This window comes from Eucyclogobius newberryi, unplaced genomic scaffold, assembly GCF_026437365.1.
Source record: "Eucyclogobius newberryi isolate DKJ021-1_F unplaced genomic scaffold, fEucNew1.0.hap1 SCAF_2, whole genome shotgun sequence".
In the NCBI taxonomy this organism is placed as follows: domain Eukaryota; kingdom Metazoa; phylum Chordata; class Actinopteri; order Gobiiformes; family Gobiidae; genus Eucyclogobius; species Eucyclogobius newberryi.
Window position 1 is genome coordinate 31,690,332 of NW_027315834.1, and position 17,264 is coordinate 31,707,595.

General features: G+C 39.0%; 1 long non-coding RNA gene across 1 annotated transcript in view; it reads left to right on the plus strand.

Annotated features, from left to right (window-relative positions):
- Positions 1 to 1,500: 1,500 nt before the first annotated feature.
- The window catches only part of LOC140367101 (uncharacterized), an 87,964-nt gene continuing 72,200 nt past the window's right edge, over positions 1,501 to 17,264 (plus strand). Inside the window, exon 1 of the long non-coding RNA XR_011928103.1 lies at positions 1,501 to 1,641. This is a non-coding gene — a long non-coding RNA (uncharacterized lncRNA). The remainder of the gene's footprint in view (positions 1,642 to 17,264) is intronic.

Sequence of the window (17,264 nt, forward strand, 5' to 3'; positions counted from 1 at the left end):
CAAGTAAATGTGTGATCCTGGCTGTCCCTTAGGAGAGGTCATTCTGCGTGTGTCCACAGAGAGGCGCTGTGGTTCTTTTAACAACCTGCCTTATTTAGGACGTATTTCTCTTCTTTCCATCGCTCCAGGGCCAATGTCTTCTTCTCCGCTCAGGTGAGAATCAAAACTGTTCACACGTGGATCACTGTGTTCATACCATGGATCTATTCATACTGTGAACATTCAGATTAGTTCAGTTCCGTTTGATTAAAAAAAATTAAAAATCTCAAGTAAAATTACGAAGAAGTTTATTGACGTGAGAACAGGTCTTAAACATCTAAGAACACGCCCGACTAGAAGCACTTAATATCAACAAGGATCAGAGTCATCTGGTTAATACAAATTCTTAGAATTGCCTTGTTTATGATTGGATAATGATCTCTATATTAGTTATTTAATGCGTGGCCTTCACGATTGCACTCGGCTAGTTCCGGTGGTGCTGAAGTGCAGAACCTTCACTCCTCGTTCCGTCCATTCTCTTTGCGAATTAGTAATGTCTTGCTCAAATAAATAAAAAAAAAAAAACATCTCACAACAAAGAGCGAGTTACAGATGAATAATCTGTGACAGCATGTACGTATTAAGTAAATATGTCACCAGAGGAAACCTGCCTGTTTATAAAAGTGTTTTGATCTCAAAGCTAAAGGCTAACATACCGAACTTATGAAACAGACAAACTTGACTTTCTTTTATGATCTTAAAGACTTCCCCAGGTGAAGTATTTAAATCGCACTTAAAAGTCTTAACATGCGCTTGTCATTATCCGCTTTTTGTCCATTCATTATTGATTTATTTATTTTAAGAGACTCGACTAATTCCCATGATGAATGAAAGGAGCAGGAAGTGGCGCTCCGCATTTTGAAGGCAACCGGAACAACCTGGCCTAATCATTTATAATGCCATTTTATAATTTTTAGCGCAATTTTGCATAAACTGATTTAGATGGAAAAAAACATATATTTTTTTAAACATTTAAGTTATCGAAGTGCATAAGAAGCTTCAATCTGACATGAATGTCTGTTTTGCTCAAATGCTTATTTTTGTTTTCCTTGTGAATACGTTCTAATACCGCTGTTTGTTAAAGCTTATTTACTGTTGTGTGAATGTGGTACTGTCATATCACTTTGTGTGTGACGTTTCCTAGTGCCAAAGTGAAGACCAAAGCAAGCCACGTCCTTGATGCAAATTCTGATGAAAACTGTTGAAAAATGCATTCGACTTAAGCCAATCTAGCCATTGTTATTTGAAGCTTGCCGCCTTTCACAGAGGTAAAACGGCTTTATAGGGATTAAATGAGCTCGTAATGCCCTCTGATGGAGAAAGCCACCTTCAGCCACACGGTGAAAGACATCTCCCATCTTCTTCATAAACAATTGGCGTTAATGCAGTCACTCAAACGCGGCGCCGCACACCTCGCGCCGCTCCTCTCTCCTGGCTCTGTCTGTCTGTCTTGTGCAGATACTAATTGTGCAGGGAGGTAAACATGGCAGTCAAGTGGAGCGGGCGGCGAGTCAAGCGTGAATATCAATCTCCCCGCATCAGTGTCGTCGGATGACTTTGACAGAGTTCAGCCCTGGATCATTAGTGTGCGCTGGATTACAGGTGGGCCATAGGGGGGCTGACAGGTGCAGGGGCAGGGGCCGGGTCTGGAGTTTGGTTTGTTCGAGATACTTTCTGATCAAATCCTGATTCTTAAAGACCATTTGTCAGATTTTAAAAAATGTATATGTGATGTTTTTTGAGGATTGGTTTACAATTTCTCACTTCTGTCCTTTCATTACTGACATGAAACTGAAGCCTGTTATGACAGATAATATCATTGAAGTTGTTATGAAGATATGCAGCATTTGAGTATATTTTTTAGATTAAAAAAGCTACAAAAATATAAAACAAAAAATAATTAAAAACAAAACACTTATGGTGATATGTAATTCATTTTTATAGACGTTCCACATTGCTCCATCTGATAATAAACTACAACTAATGTTTAGTTGAAGTGGGTGACTAGAGCCCATCCCAGTGACTTTGGGCCTTGGGCAGGGTACTGGACAAGCTAGGCTCAATTCCATTACAGTCCGATTAATTGCAAAGCACTGACCTGACACTGAAATAGTAAAATGTTAGACCTATGATATAAATATATATGTAAACATGGATGCAAGTATACTTTAAAATGAAAATGTAATATTCCAGCAATGTCGGGACATGATGAGTCTCAACAAACTGTCTGGGTACAGTCCTATTTGCCATGCTGTAGATTAGCGTTGCCAATATAGAGGAAGATATAACATCACTGTAGGTGTAGAAATACAAGTACTATTAGTTCAAGTAATTATCCAGGGGCAAATATAACCTGTTTCTTTGTACCTACCTCCAAACAGGCGAGCATGGGGGTTTGCCACTGATGTCGCCCCCTGTTGGGAGGTGTCATGTGGTTCAGGGAGGAGACGTCTCATCTGTGTGCTCATCATATTCATGGGCCTGATTATCAGGAGCCCGGGTCCTGTTCCCCCGCAGATCCACGTCAAGGGGGAGACAGCCAGAATCGCTTGTGTTGCACCTTGTGTCGGGCCTTGACACTAATTTACATTGAATTTAACTTTTTGTTATGAAAAAAAAATTGGTTTATCGATGCCACAACTTTGAATAGTCACAATTAGGGGTGGACAATATTGACAAAAATGTACTCCTCAATATTTTTCGCATACATTTTGATAACGACAAAATCACAAAGCATAAAAATATCTTGGTTGAGGTTCAAATGTTGCACAAAACAAAAACTGACCATAAAACTCACAACAAAAGTACAGGGATATCACTTTATACACTTGTTTGGGAGAGAACGCTTAACATTTCTGTCTCTTTTTGAGCTCATTTTTCATCATTTTACTTAACGACAATACGCTCGATATTCTAATTTCGCACAGCTCCAAAACAACGATTGCGATGATGGAAAAAAATGAGTCAGACCTGGCCCCCGCTGATCATTCACTGATCTTTCAAAAAATACAGTGTTGCCAAGTTTTAAAAATGCACATCAAAATACAACATTTCTGCCTAAAAAAAAATAGTCGATATGTGTGGCGACTCCTAAATAAGGCTCTCCCTGAAACCTTTCCCCATCTCCTGCATTAAACATCATTCGCTTTCCATTTTGGCCGATGCCCCGAAATATAATCTTTTAGCCGGCCCCTCCACCTCCCCGTCCCCCTCCTCTCTTCTCTGCATCTTTGTTTCGTTTGGGTCCCTGATAGGCACAATCTCCGGGGGTTATGTTCAAAACCAGCGGGCCAGAATAGCACACGCCCCGGGTAGATAAATATTTATGGGTTGCGTTTAATTCCTACCACAGAGGGGAAGTGGAAATGGTGTGTTTCCAAGGTAAGCCAAACAAACAACTTCAAAGGAATTTAAATGCAAATGTAAATTTTCCACAGTCACATGTTTGTAAAGAGATTCTTGCTAAGATTGTTATTAAATATGCCAAATGACCTAATTATTTGCAAGAATATGTATCCCAGGATTCACGGTAATTAGGAAAATAACTTTAAATTACACTGCTGAAAGGATTCTATCAGATTCTAAACAGACAATTTGATGTAATTATTCCTTAAAATAACCGTTTTCTAAGTAGGGATGGGCGCTATGGAATAAAATAGTCGCTCAAATTTCTTAGAAGACTGCATGCATAGATCATTATTTGACATTTTGTTGATACTGTAAACTAATACCTGTTACTAATATCTAAAACTTATACATAATAGAAATGGGTTCATTGACTTCTTGAAAGTCGATTTTAAAAAGCTCGGGATTGAACGTCAGTCACTTTAAGTTATTGGCAACATGTAGAAATTGTTTATACATAAGCGAACAAAAACTACAACAAAAAACAAAGTGAGCTGTGGAACAACCGGATAAGCTGCTGTGTCACTAGTTGAAAATACATTCAACGCACTGCAGTGTCGGAATACTTTTAAACAACACTGCGTCTTACAATATCCATAGGTCAGTTTAACATTAGGTGACTGAACATGGCATAAGGTGTGACAAAGGGCTGCACAATAAATCACAAATATCACAAGAATAATGAATATTGCTACAAACGAAATACATCTGAATAACACCTCCATCTGACCGAAATGTTCTGTTTTAAGTGTTATTTATTGACTAATACAGTAAGACATGAACATGCGTGTTTTAAAGAAGACCTATTGTGCTTTTGTCTGCTTTATCTACACCAGAGGATCATTAAATTTTATTTTGGACAGCTTAAATTGCGATACTGATCCAAAACGACTTACTTTAAAAACATTTCCGCTCACTTCCCGGTTGAAATCTGCTGTGCTGTTTTGCGCCGGCCCCTTTTCCTACAGGACGTCGGTTCCTATGGAGAGCTGCCGGTCATTAACTACATGAACATGAACTTGTGCCAAAATGGCTACGCGATACTGGAGAATGCACTTACTTAATGGAAGTAAGTGGGCAGTGGGTGTGACATGGGGAGCGGGCAACACATGGACCTGTGGCGTCTTGTCCCCATGAGAATAAAAATGACTCTAAATAAGAACTTTGAGTGGTTAAATGAGAAGGGGGAACGATCTTAATATGGTTAAAAGCTGTAATTGATAACAGAAGTTATTGTTCCAAAAAGTATATGGAAATACTGCAATAATATTGACATTGCAGTGCTTAACATAGCGTATGTATTGCAATAATTGTGCAGCCTTAGTGTAACAACACTATACTGTCCCCTTTAAGATAATGGCTTCCTCTGAGAGTCCACGCTCGACTGTGATTGGTTTTCATGCGCTTGTCAATCACTCAGAGCATGAGTGGCTGCAATGGGAAACATTCATATATTGTATATAAAAAAAAGTTAAAACTTGTTTATTATCCTGGGTTGCAGTGCAACCTCAGCACTTATTCTTGGGCAGCTGTCAGCATCGCTGCTCTTATTATTCATTGATTTGGAAAGAAGAAAAACGATGGAAAAACATTTTGTAAACGGGTGAGTTAAAAAGCTGAATGGAGCCAAAAAAGAAAAAAAACAATGGTCCCTGAAGGAATGTTTCTGGCTATTTTTAATCAAAAACAAACCACAGATATTTGAAGTAATTAGTTCCACAAACATCCCAGCTCCGCCTCACTGTGTCCCGGTCATGCCAAGAGAGAAAACAAAAACATAAGCCATGTGACTATTGTGAGGTCTAATAGATTTACCCAATGTCTCATTCTCCCATTCACAAAAAGATTTAGTTGTTAAAATGAGAAACTGCTTTTAGAGTACCATAATTCTGTGACATATATTTATGGTAGCCACTGTCCTGTCTAATAAAGCCTACGGGCCTAAAACAGTGACAGAAAGACTGAGATAGACTGATTATATCACAGAGCAGCTTGTCTTGTAACTTTTCTATCTTGCATATATTCAATTATAGGTGTTCTTATTAATAAAACAAACCTTACCTTTTAACTTGGTCTGGTGGTGTAACCTGTTACTCTCAGTGGGGATGGATAAATAAAATGAAATATTCTAGGCAAAATGATAACCTCTACCTGTACCTCCAGAAAAGTTGCATAGTGCACCTTTAAAGATGAAAAATAATAATAATTGAATCTCACTAATGGCCAAGTCAATTGATTTTATTAATGCTCTGCAAGTGATACAGTCTAAGTCTAAGTGACACAGATCATTAGTTAGTCAGTGTGGGGGTCTGTTTAAAAAGGCTGAAGCTTGATATAATGAGAAAATATGACTTTCCAAAACCGACGCATTCAAAGTGAAAATCGGATTTACCTTTTAAGCGTGTAAAATCTCCCATGCTGTTTGTCTCTCGGCATGGGTTCACAGAGGCACAGGGGAAGCGACACTTAGCCTATTCACGTTTTATTCTGGACTTTTGCTAATTATCTTAACTACACAAATAATTATCCCCCACATCAAAGGGCCTGCTCTGGGGGCTCCCCGCAGCTCCACCACTGACGAGCATCCGCAGCAGCTCATGACATTAACACATCATTAGACCACCAGGGCTGATGAGGAGGCGTGCAGACTAATGGGCACCACGTCGGTAGCAAAGTTGTGTTTAAACATAAAACTAAACTTAAACATCTTGATCTTTTTACATTTTGGCTTTAAAGGGCTGAGTAATAATTCAAATGCTGTACTTGTTTAATTTAAGGTGTAGTAATAGCTGTGATATTGTGACGTAAAGAGTCTTAATGAGGATATTTGAGAACTTTAAGAAAGGGTTTCAGATCGTTAAAGTAGTAGGTAGAGCTCTGAAACAGTTGCCCGAGACTTAACGTGTCCCTGGCGCTCACAAACCCTTACATTTTTGGGGCAAACGCACAGCTTTTTCATACAGTGAAGCGAAGCGGGATGGATCGCCAGCTTTGCCGAAGACGCAAAAAAAGCAAACAGTTAATTCCAGGTTGGAAGAATTGGATGAAGTCTGATTTGTCACCACCTGCTGCTTTTAATAGGCCTCTACTCTGTGGGGGGAACAAATTAAATGTACTCTTACATTAAAGAAGTTGAGTTCCCCAGCTTTATTAATATACAGACTGGTGCATTTCTTGCTCCTCAGTGTTGCATTATGGTACGAATTACAGTCATTGCCATAAATGCACAATCAAGTAGTAAAATGTATGTCACAGAGATATGTACAGTCTATTGCTACTCGTAAGTAAGTAAGTAAGTAAGTCAATTTTATTTGTATAGCACCTTTCATAGACAGAAGTCACAAAGTGCTTCACAATACACAGAATAAAACGATAAAAACACAACAAATTTACAGTGAGCAATACATATACAACAATATACAGTATATTCAGCCGCTAAAACAAATGCAATTAAAAGGCTTGACTAAATAAGAAGGTTTTAAGCTGACCCTTAAAAGCAATAACTGAGTCCAGTGACCGCAGGGAGAGCGGAAGATCGTTCCAGAGTCTGGGGGCAACAGCCTGGAAGGATCTGTCTCCTCTGGTCCGAAAACGGGTGCGAGGAACCAACAACAGTTTCTGGTCAAAGGACCTTAGTGAGCGAGAGGGAGCGTATGGTTTAATCAGATCGATAATGTACAATGGGACCTGACCATTTAAAGCTCTAAATGTCAGAACAAGGATTTTAAACTGTATCCGGTACGAGACCGGCAGCCAGTGAAGGGCTTTAAGAATGGTAGTGACCCGAGTCCTGCACCACTCAAAAGAAAACGACTGTAGTGTAGTAGTTGTGACTGTAGCGCTGCCATTGCTTTTAAATATGGCCCTTCTGAGTGAAGTGGCTCTTGCATGTGGCGGCTTCACTGCTGTGTGTCTAAATGTCTGTGTCCAGGCTTTTCAGGGCTAAGAGACCCCCCTCTGTCTCTCATCTCCATTCTGCCGCCTCCCAAGGACACTGTGCTGATTGACGGGCTTAATGTGTATCTCTACAGAATTGGATTTGATCCTGGGGGCTCTGCCACACAGCCTATGTTAGATTTACACTTTTCCTTTCCTCTCCTCTGCTCCTTCTTTCTATGCCTCTGCCAAACAAACACGTCCTGCAGATGCTTTGTGACGAGACGGTTACATGCCTGTCAATTGTTGGGAGGATTTAACTGGGTTTGTAATGTTAGTGACTGAAATAAAGTTTATATTGCTTTTTAGCAGTGTTGGGTAGCGTTATTCTTTAATTAATATTAAGTTACCATGTTAATGCCCTGTAAAATTAACGTGTTAAGTAAATGTACTACTTTGGTATAAAGCTTAGAGTACTCTTGCGTCATCATCAACATTTTATTGTATATCCTATATCATTTGCTCTCGTTTAAATCTTCAAATTGTCTTATTTCACTCATAATGTAGCTGGTTGGGAATGGAAATTGGCAGTCATGGGTTTCAATCTTTTGCCTTAGACTTAAATATGGAATAAAGTTAACATTTTCAAGGTTTTTCTTTATAGAGGAAAAAGGGGTATAGTTTTTCTCTAAAATTATTGACAATAATTGAAAATGATTGAAGTTTTTATGGAGAACTGCACCTAGATATTCGAGAGATTCTGTGTAAATGGGTTGATGTCAGTATGATTGATCTAATATTCTGCTCTCCAGCTCTTTGTACTCTCTTGGCCTTGTGTCGCTCAGATCGGAGGCAGTAACATTCTTATCTGCCTGAAAACCCTGGCATTGCAGTTTAGTCCAGGTTTATCCATTTGGCTTCAGACTGACGTTACTGCTGCATCGGCCCTTATCTCCATCTGTTTCTGAGGCTCCGGCATCCAACAGGCCCACGACATGGGCACAATTCTGTGGAGAGAGGAGATCAGACCATGGCTTTCTGTTGTGTGGTTCTTGGAGAAGCTTTAGGCATTTATCTAACAATAAAAGTATGGATGTGCAAACAGTGCATCCTTCAAGCGGCCCTTTAATTATATTCTGTGATAATGCACAATACTTCTGAGACATTTATGATTTTGGTATTGATTCAGAAGCTAGAGAAACCAAATCTTTGGCAAGTTTATTTTATTTTCTTCTTTTTCTGTTTGGACTAACTTAGCAGGAAGCCAGAGGGCCATCAAAAGTAGGTCTGAGGGCCGCAATTGGCCCCCGGGCCGTAGTTTGGGCATGCCTGGCTTAGAGGGTCCGTGCTGCCCTCTGCTGTCTTGGCAAAATTGGCAATTTTTCACCCCAGTATTGATTTCAGTAACTGATCCAGGCAACAATGCAGCCTCAGTAATATGCATGATGTCATCACATCGCAATACCAGTATTGGAGTATTGATTCAAGTATAATGTTCAAGTATCACAATATTTTGGTGAATTGATTTTTCTTACATCCCAAGTGGCAGCCTACGTTTTGTACTTATAAGACAGAAGTTTCCATTCGTTGCAGGCAAAGAATTAAACAAAGCATTACCTGCTCCTCAGTTTCAACTAAAGGGCCTTCGATTAAACACATCAGCTTTGTAATTGACTCTATTTGTATGGGTTGGTTTTCTATTGATAACAATTGTTTCTGGCCATTGATGGGCTGTTCAAGTTTGTAAAGACAGTACTATTTATTTCAGTTGTAGTAGTTCATATTTGATCAGATTGTATTAATTCTACGTCAATATTGATATTATTGGTTCTAAATGTAACTGATTACAATGTGCTTGAAGCATCTGGTGTAGTGGCTTAGCCTTAGTTCACATTGTGTCCGCCATAAACAAATGTACATTTATTTTGGTGTAAAAATTAAATTGCATGTAGCGAGATAAGAATAAAATATCGTTTTACATCAAGAACGCCAACAGTATTCCGCGCCTCTGTAATGCAATAATGTGATGACCACATTAGGTTCAGATAAAGTAATCTCTGCTCTCTGATATCGGCTCTGATTGGATCTCCTCACTGCTGTTAATGTTCTCTTTCAATTGTCTCCACCCAAACATTGGATTTATAAATTGCCTTTTGTTTCTTCAGTTAAAATAGCTTTGGACTCTTTCTTTTCCGCTCTTCCCAAAGCGATAAACACAAGATACATAATTACAACAACTTGACCTGATATTTTACATTTAATTATAATGAAGATTTACTCATTCATTTTAGCATATCCTTTCTTGAGATGAACCAAAAAACATTAACATTATAGCGTTAGAAAACAAGACGGGCACATTTTTGGTGATGTTTCATTATACAATTGCACTTCTGTTTTTAAATAGATATATTGTCGAATATATTGCTTGCATGTTATTTCTTTTGTGAAACATATGGTATTCCTTGACATTGCTTGAACTGACATGTTTTTTCTTGTTTACTGTAATGAGGATAACTATTTTTCAAAGCCTCCTCCACAATTTACTCATTATTTCAGCTGCAAACCCAGAAAACAACAATTACATTTTTCTTTAATTACTCTAGTTTATTTTTTATTTTAACTGAAGACTATTACCAAAATGGCCTTATCGCAACCTTTTGTAAGTTGGGTCAGCTGACGTAGGGGGCTTAGCAGGCGAGGTGGCATAAAACAACAGCACGTCACTGCTGATGAAATATATTGGAACAAATTGAGTGCTGTACAATACAAGAATATGCTCGTTATCGAATGTTTCATGTTTTTCTGTTTCTGCTAAGAAGTGAAAGAACAGGGGATTTGTGGATGTCGATCGCATTTGATTTAGATTTTTGTATTCCTCAAGAAACCCCTTTGATTTATCTGCTACTTGGTGCTTATTTGCAATTAATTAATCTTCACTCAGACGTTCAATGAATGCTAAAAAAAAGCTGGTCCTTTGTGTTGGGAAAGTTATATTTCACAATGTGGCTGAATAGTGTATGATAAGTTATTTAATATTTCCTACTTTAGGTTCTAGCTTTGTTTGTCCTTTATTGCGTGGATGGGCTTGATTAGTAGCTGCTGGGAGACTGTAGAATGCCAGGTGTCACAGGGAGCGCTGGTGCGTACTGTCGTTGTGTCCTTCACCCACTTCCCCTCCAGTGTCTATGAGAGTGTTAGTGAGAGTCAATGTGGGACACTACATGAAAGTTGGCTACAATCTGACGTGTTCATGAGTGTTCTTTTACACGCCTCAGCAAATAAACAAAAGAATAATAAAAAAGCGAATCAATTAGTTTTTGACACAAATTACCCACATATGTACTTGCACTAATTTCAAAAATCAAATTGGCATTTTTTTGTGGAGGATAGGGCTGGGTGATACATCGATTTGATCAAATTTGGGCTTCCTTGATTTCAATTTCCCCTCCACTTCCTCTAGGCTTCCGTAGCTCAGCCTTGCTACAGGAAGTTCAGCATGTAAACAGCAGCAGGTCTGTGTGCAAAGAGCATCTTTCCAGGAAAAACACAAATTAGAATACATTTGTCTCACACGGGCTATCAAAGTAAAATCAGGAGTGCTGAAGTGTTTGCCCGCTGCTAAGGCAGAAAGATACCATCTCCTGTATGAAAAGCGAGCCCAGACTAGGACAACATTACGGGTTTCCCTGCCCACTGTCCAGTGCAGTCACAGGGACCACAGTTTTAGAAGTGATTCTCCTCCTTCGTTTAATGAAATGTGAAGGAGAAAAGCACAGGACCAGATATGATTGCTTTGAAATCAGTAATGTCATTGTGGTGGTTGAATGATTAAGGTGGCAGCACACATTCCAGGCTCCATATGCAGCCGGCTGCATAAGATTACCGGTATTTTGTCTTATCTCCTCCATAAATGGAGATGGCATTGGTGTTTCCCCATGGCCATGATTTACCACATGATCACTTCTCAATACAATATTAGCAATATACAGTTTTCTACTTGATCTGCTTTTAGCTTTTATACTTTGTGTAGGCCTTTTCTATTTACAGTCTACAACTAAAAATAACATAGACGGGTGGGGAAAAAATCTAATCAAATATTGAATTTTGGAAGGAAGAATTTTGGATTTTTGGAAGTGAAAAATCACTCAACTTTATCAGTTTTTTTCTGTCCTGGTTTTCCCATTAGCCTCTTTAGTGGCTCTCAACTAGGCCAAATCCAGTCTGGTCAGGTCCAGTTCTTGCCTGAGGAGTAGTGGGCACCTGGTAGAGGGTCCATCCATCTCCGATCTGACAAGCCCTGGCTCCAGTCCAGGCCTTTAGCACGGGCATTACAGCAGAAGCACCAGAGAGCAGCAGCAGACGTTGCAGGAGACTCAGAGGGGAAGTGTGTGTGTGTGTGTGTGTGTGTGGGGGGGGGTAGGTTGATGAATCACCCACAAGCTGCAAATGAATGAAAACCAACATGGGAGCCAAGCAAAAACACTGCTAAAATCAAGCCGGGCTCAAATAAATATGGACATTTATGAAAATTGAGAAAATTACCTTTTGCAGTTAATTTGAAATTGGACATATTCACCAATCACTGGTATAAATGAGACATAATAGTCACATGCCAGACTTTGGATGATGTGTACCTGCTACATTTTTTAAAATTGTTTTCCATGGGCAAAATGTTCAAAATTAAGTAGAATATTTGCAATTTCTCTAACTCTGTGAAAATATTAACTGAATATCTAATTAATCTAACCATGAATTGGTTATTTGTTCAACTGACACTCAAATAACTAAAAATAGACTGTAGAATTTAGATGCAAATTTTAGGGATTTATTCTACATTTTTATAGATTTATTCTTCACTTTTATAGAAATGTCATAATCTCAAGGCTTGACTATTCATTGTCTGTATTAAGCAAGACCAATATTATGTTCTTTATTATTTGAGTTGAAATGAGTACAAAGCATTTTTATTTAATTAAGACACTTCCGTGAATGATACTGATGCCGCCCCTGTGATTTCTTATTTCTGAAAGGTTTAAATTGATGTGTGCGTTTTGGGGATTAAATGAGCATTAGAAAGACGGAAAATACAAAGGTCTGGTGAAGGTCACTCCAAATAGAGTTGAGCAGAGATATCCGTGTGTTGCCTAAAACACTGCGAGATCCAGCGTCTGCTGAATCAGAATTGGATCAAACCTAAAGCGCCTGATGTAAATGTATTTTTGGGTGAGCAGCCTAATTTGGACCAACCCCCATCTGAACGAAAACGTGGACCGTGTCATTTTTGTACACTCTTCAATAGATCTTCAGTGGACGTCTCCCAGCATCGTGTTTATGGGAAGCGACGGGGACGGTTGAGCCAATGAAATGTCTAAAAAGAGTTAGTTATGTGGTGCAGCGCTCGCCACCTGTGAACCGCACTAAACCACGCAATCCCATCCCTGTCCTTTTGTTTTTAAGGGCCTCAGAGGATATTGCCGCCATATTATTTCAATGGTAAAATGTCCCAGGGCACAAAGCTATTTCAGATGCTTTACCCGCGGGCTCCAAAGTGATAGAAAAAGAGTAATTTGTTTTGACTTTGCCTCTTTCACAAACCAATCTCCTTGTGTTATTTAAGTCCCAGCGCTTCTCTCTATTCTCAGTGACAGCTAACAACAAATCTTGGTTTGCCATGGATCTCATACTATTTTTAGTTTATTTTCCCCCTTTCCTTTTTTGCACACCCCACTCTCACACTCATGCAAGCATAGGTATAATTGTCAATGTTTGCATATGAGCGTTTATTTATTCCCATCGTGAAATCCTGTCACACCAGACAATTGCAACGCAAATTATGCCGGTAGACAAGGAAAGCGTTGTAACTTTGAATTAAGAAATGCATGCATGCCGAATTCCCAGTGCACTCATATCTAGGCTGGCATGATCCGAGGATACAGATAAGAAGCTGGAGAGCCTAGAATAGCGACACGGTGACTAAAAACACCTGATGGCCTCGGAATAAGATTCATTATGCCTGGGAGTGTAAAGATTCAGTCCCAGCCGGTTGATAACTAAATCCCACCGGTGACTTCTGAGCTGCTCTCTTCAGCCACAGGACAGGACTCCAAAAATCCTTTACTCTAAGTAGCTTTGTTCACAGTTTAATCACTCACAGAGAGTGGAGGCTACAGTATGCAGAAAGAATGAGCGTTTACCTTATTCACACATACTGCATGTCTATATTAAAGTATTAAACTAAAACAAAAATCTGTGTGGACCCTAGACTAGATTCATTGGAGGGCTGGATCGGTATCAGGGCCTGCTAGTTGAAAAGCCTGATATTGTGGTGGCCGTCCCACATAACAACTTGGCAAATTATCAATCGCTAATAGCGGTGGCAAAATAAGGAAAACCTTTTATATATATATTTTCCTTTTCTATCCAACACCCGTTCTACTAACATACTTCTGGATGCCAATTTACTGCCCATGTTTTGTTTCTCTGTACATTCTGGGAAATTAGAGTTATGCAGTAAAAAGAGGAGGTGCTGCCGTACAGGAGCCTTCATATATCCAGGGCTCTAATTACTTCCACGCTCCTCCCTCGTGTCTTAGATGGATTCTCCGGAGGCAGAAGTCTAGGATCAGCACTTTCGATCCCTCCTACCTTCCCCTCTCTGCTGTTTCTCCTTTGTCACAGCAGGCACAGTGTTATTAACCTTCTGTCTACTCATGCAACTAGGACAATACACACTGTAGTGCTTTCTCACCATTTTGGTGCCACAGAAGCTCATTTGAGACTGCAGCTCCCTGTTGAATAGCTCTCACTGTTGTTTCTCCTTATAGAATTTTGCGGCAGTGGGATGTGAGGCATAGCAGAGCATTGAGAGAGTAAGCTGGGTGAAGACAAATTCAATTTTTTGCACTTTACATGAAAAAAATACAGTGTTGGAAAGTATTTTGATTATGTAAGACAACATTGCTGAAACAATTCATTTTTATTTCTCTCACATATCCTATAATGCAGGGGTGGGCAATAATTTTCCTCCGAGGGCCATATTTGAATCAAGGCAAGTAGCGGAGGCCCGCGATCATTGGTGTGAAGAAAAAAAAATCCAACAAATTAAAGATCACTTCTCTGTCAAATATAGGCTATTGAATCTATTATCTAATTCATTTCATGTCATATCTATTAAGAATACAAGTGCAGACAGATGCCAATATTTTTTTAAATATTACTTGGCATGTTTGGCGGGCCAAATTATAAAGACAAACGGGCCACATGTGGCCCGCAGGCCGCAGTTTGCCCACCCCTGCATACAATCTACTTTTATAGATTTCCTAAAATGTCAACACTAACCATTTTTTGACCATTAACCATCATGAAATGATAGCAAACAGAGGTTAAATTATGTCAACTGATAAAAAAGGTTTGAGAATACATTTTGCCAGTCACACAGCTGATTGACAGAATTCAACCTTCTTTGGCAATGGACTTTACCTTGAAGACTGAGGGATTACACAGACTTTGTGAAATAAGAAATGATATAGCCTGATGGCACTCAATTTCATGCATTCTGCCACCAATATTTAAATAAAGAAATAGGCACGGATTTAGTTGAATGACTCTTTGTTAGATGTTATGTTTGTTAGACTGCCTTTGAAGCGATTACACTGACTCATTCCTAAAATGTAAAACAACTCCAAGCTGTTTACACATAATCTATCACTCGTCTTGTCTGCCTGCAATTGAGCTAAAAGCCAGACAGTTGCAGAATGGCAATAAAGACGTGAGAAGTGATGTCTTCGACTTCTAGAATCTCAAGCCAAGTAAAGAAATCAAGTTAATCAAGTAATGTTTGTTGGATTGTTAGAATAACTACTACCCATTGATGTATATGAAATCAATGCAATCCTTTGTTGATGTTATAAAATTATCCATATCAAGTTGACTTCATATTAAAAAAATAAATTATATATCGTAATTATTATATATATTCACAATTCCATAAATTATATCATATATTGCAGACTTAGTAGTGTAATCAAAGTGATTTGAGACTCAATTTTGATCTTTAGTTTAGTCGTGATTCTTTGGATACATGAACCTCAACCACGACATTTAAAGGCAGGTTTTTAGTATATTTCTGATGGGTTGCCATGATATCAAATCAATATTGTCATTGGGAGAATGCCAAAAAAATACAAATTAAATACATATATATATATATATATAGGTGAAGCATACAGAACCGAACAATCCCCCTGAGCCACAAAGCCATCTTCTGTGCTCAAACAACCCTAGGCAAAGCATAACGGATGAAATATACATTTCAATTTACAAAATAGAAATGGAACAAAGCCACTCTCAAGCTGAGGAGTCTTTTCAGATCCCTTTTCGGACAATTTATATTTGATAAAATAGTTTTTTAGCAAGTAGTCAAGTTGTCCAGCTACTTTCTATTATATACTCCCTAGGTCATCATTAACTCAAGTCTATGGAGTCTTATTTAAAAAGTAGCACTTAACCCTTCACTTTAAGGAAAAAATGAAAACGTTTTATAGGGCACTATGTTTAGATATAGGTTGGCTATAGTCTATAATATAGTTATATTTTATTTGAGTAAAATCCTCCATCACACTTTTCCATTCTGTGTTATTTCAGTTTTTTTCACATTATGTATCAGACTTAAAGTCTCTCTGTACCTTTTCAGTTTGTGTGACATTATTGTGCTGCTCGGCCTCAGCAGCTTCTCCTCAGCCTCCTGGTCAGACACTCTCCTTCTTAAAACCACTCACACTGACATGTCTAAACTGATGTTTAGGAGAAAAACGACAACAAAATAATGTCTGGGGAAAAAAAAACCTGGAGGAGAAGGAGAGATCCGACTCCTTCAGATGGACTGGCGGACGCGCTTCAATTTGCAGATAGACTGTGGAGCTGGAACCAATATCTTGGCTGATACTGATATTACTTCATGACAATTTTAGCGGCTGGGCCAATATTTCTGTGCATCCCAAAATACTGGACAATCTTGCTGAAAATCCTTTATAGCCCACACAAACATCACCATCATGTTCCTAATATTCAGAACAAACATTGGTTGCAACATTGAAATGAGCGCAGTACTTTTCTGATAGAAACCTCAGGTCTGCGAGTGCCCTTGAAGTTTTTGAAGTTAGGACTTTTACCGTCACCTCTTTCTAGTTCACAGCAGACAAGAGATCTGTTTTTGTTTTGTTGCAGTGAAAATTGGAAAGCCTGGAGCTACCCGAATATGAAATGCAGAATCAAATCAAACTCTCTTTTGAGGCCAGAGTGAGTGCTGCCATAATCACAGTGCTATTGTTTCTTTTTTTTCTTCTGGGTCGCATCACTTACAACCTTTTCTGTGAAGCATTAATGGCACATTTTGGTGAGATTCTCTGTAATGCATGTTAATTATAACCCTTCCCCCCCCCCCCCCAATGTCAATGTCCATATGCTATCACACATAATTGGTCACAGGACACTATTTTTGATGACGCTAACATGTAGCATGTTTGGAAGTGCCTGTATCACACACTGTAAAAAACAATCTCTTTGACTTGCTTTGTGTATAAGGCTTTGTCTATAAGTGTTGGTTGTGATCAAATTCAGGGCAGTGCGAATGTGCAGAAACTAGAAGAATCTCTCTCACACAGTAGATACACAGAGAATTTCTGTTGGCCCCAGGGGCTGAATAAAGAGATGAATGCTCACAAGTGGAGCAAAGGAACGAGAGCTCTTTTGTCCTATCACAGCATACAGTGGCAAACAGTTCTGAGCTATATACTCCTCTATAGGATTGTGTAGTTTGTCTCAAATCCTTTTTTTTAAACACCCTGAGGTGCTGTCAGCTCCTTTCCCGACAGGCGATATGATGTGTTGTCATAGGAACATGCACAGCTGAGTGTCACACAACTGTATTTACTTTAATCGTATTG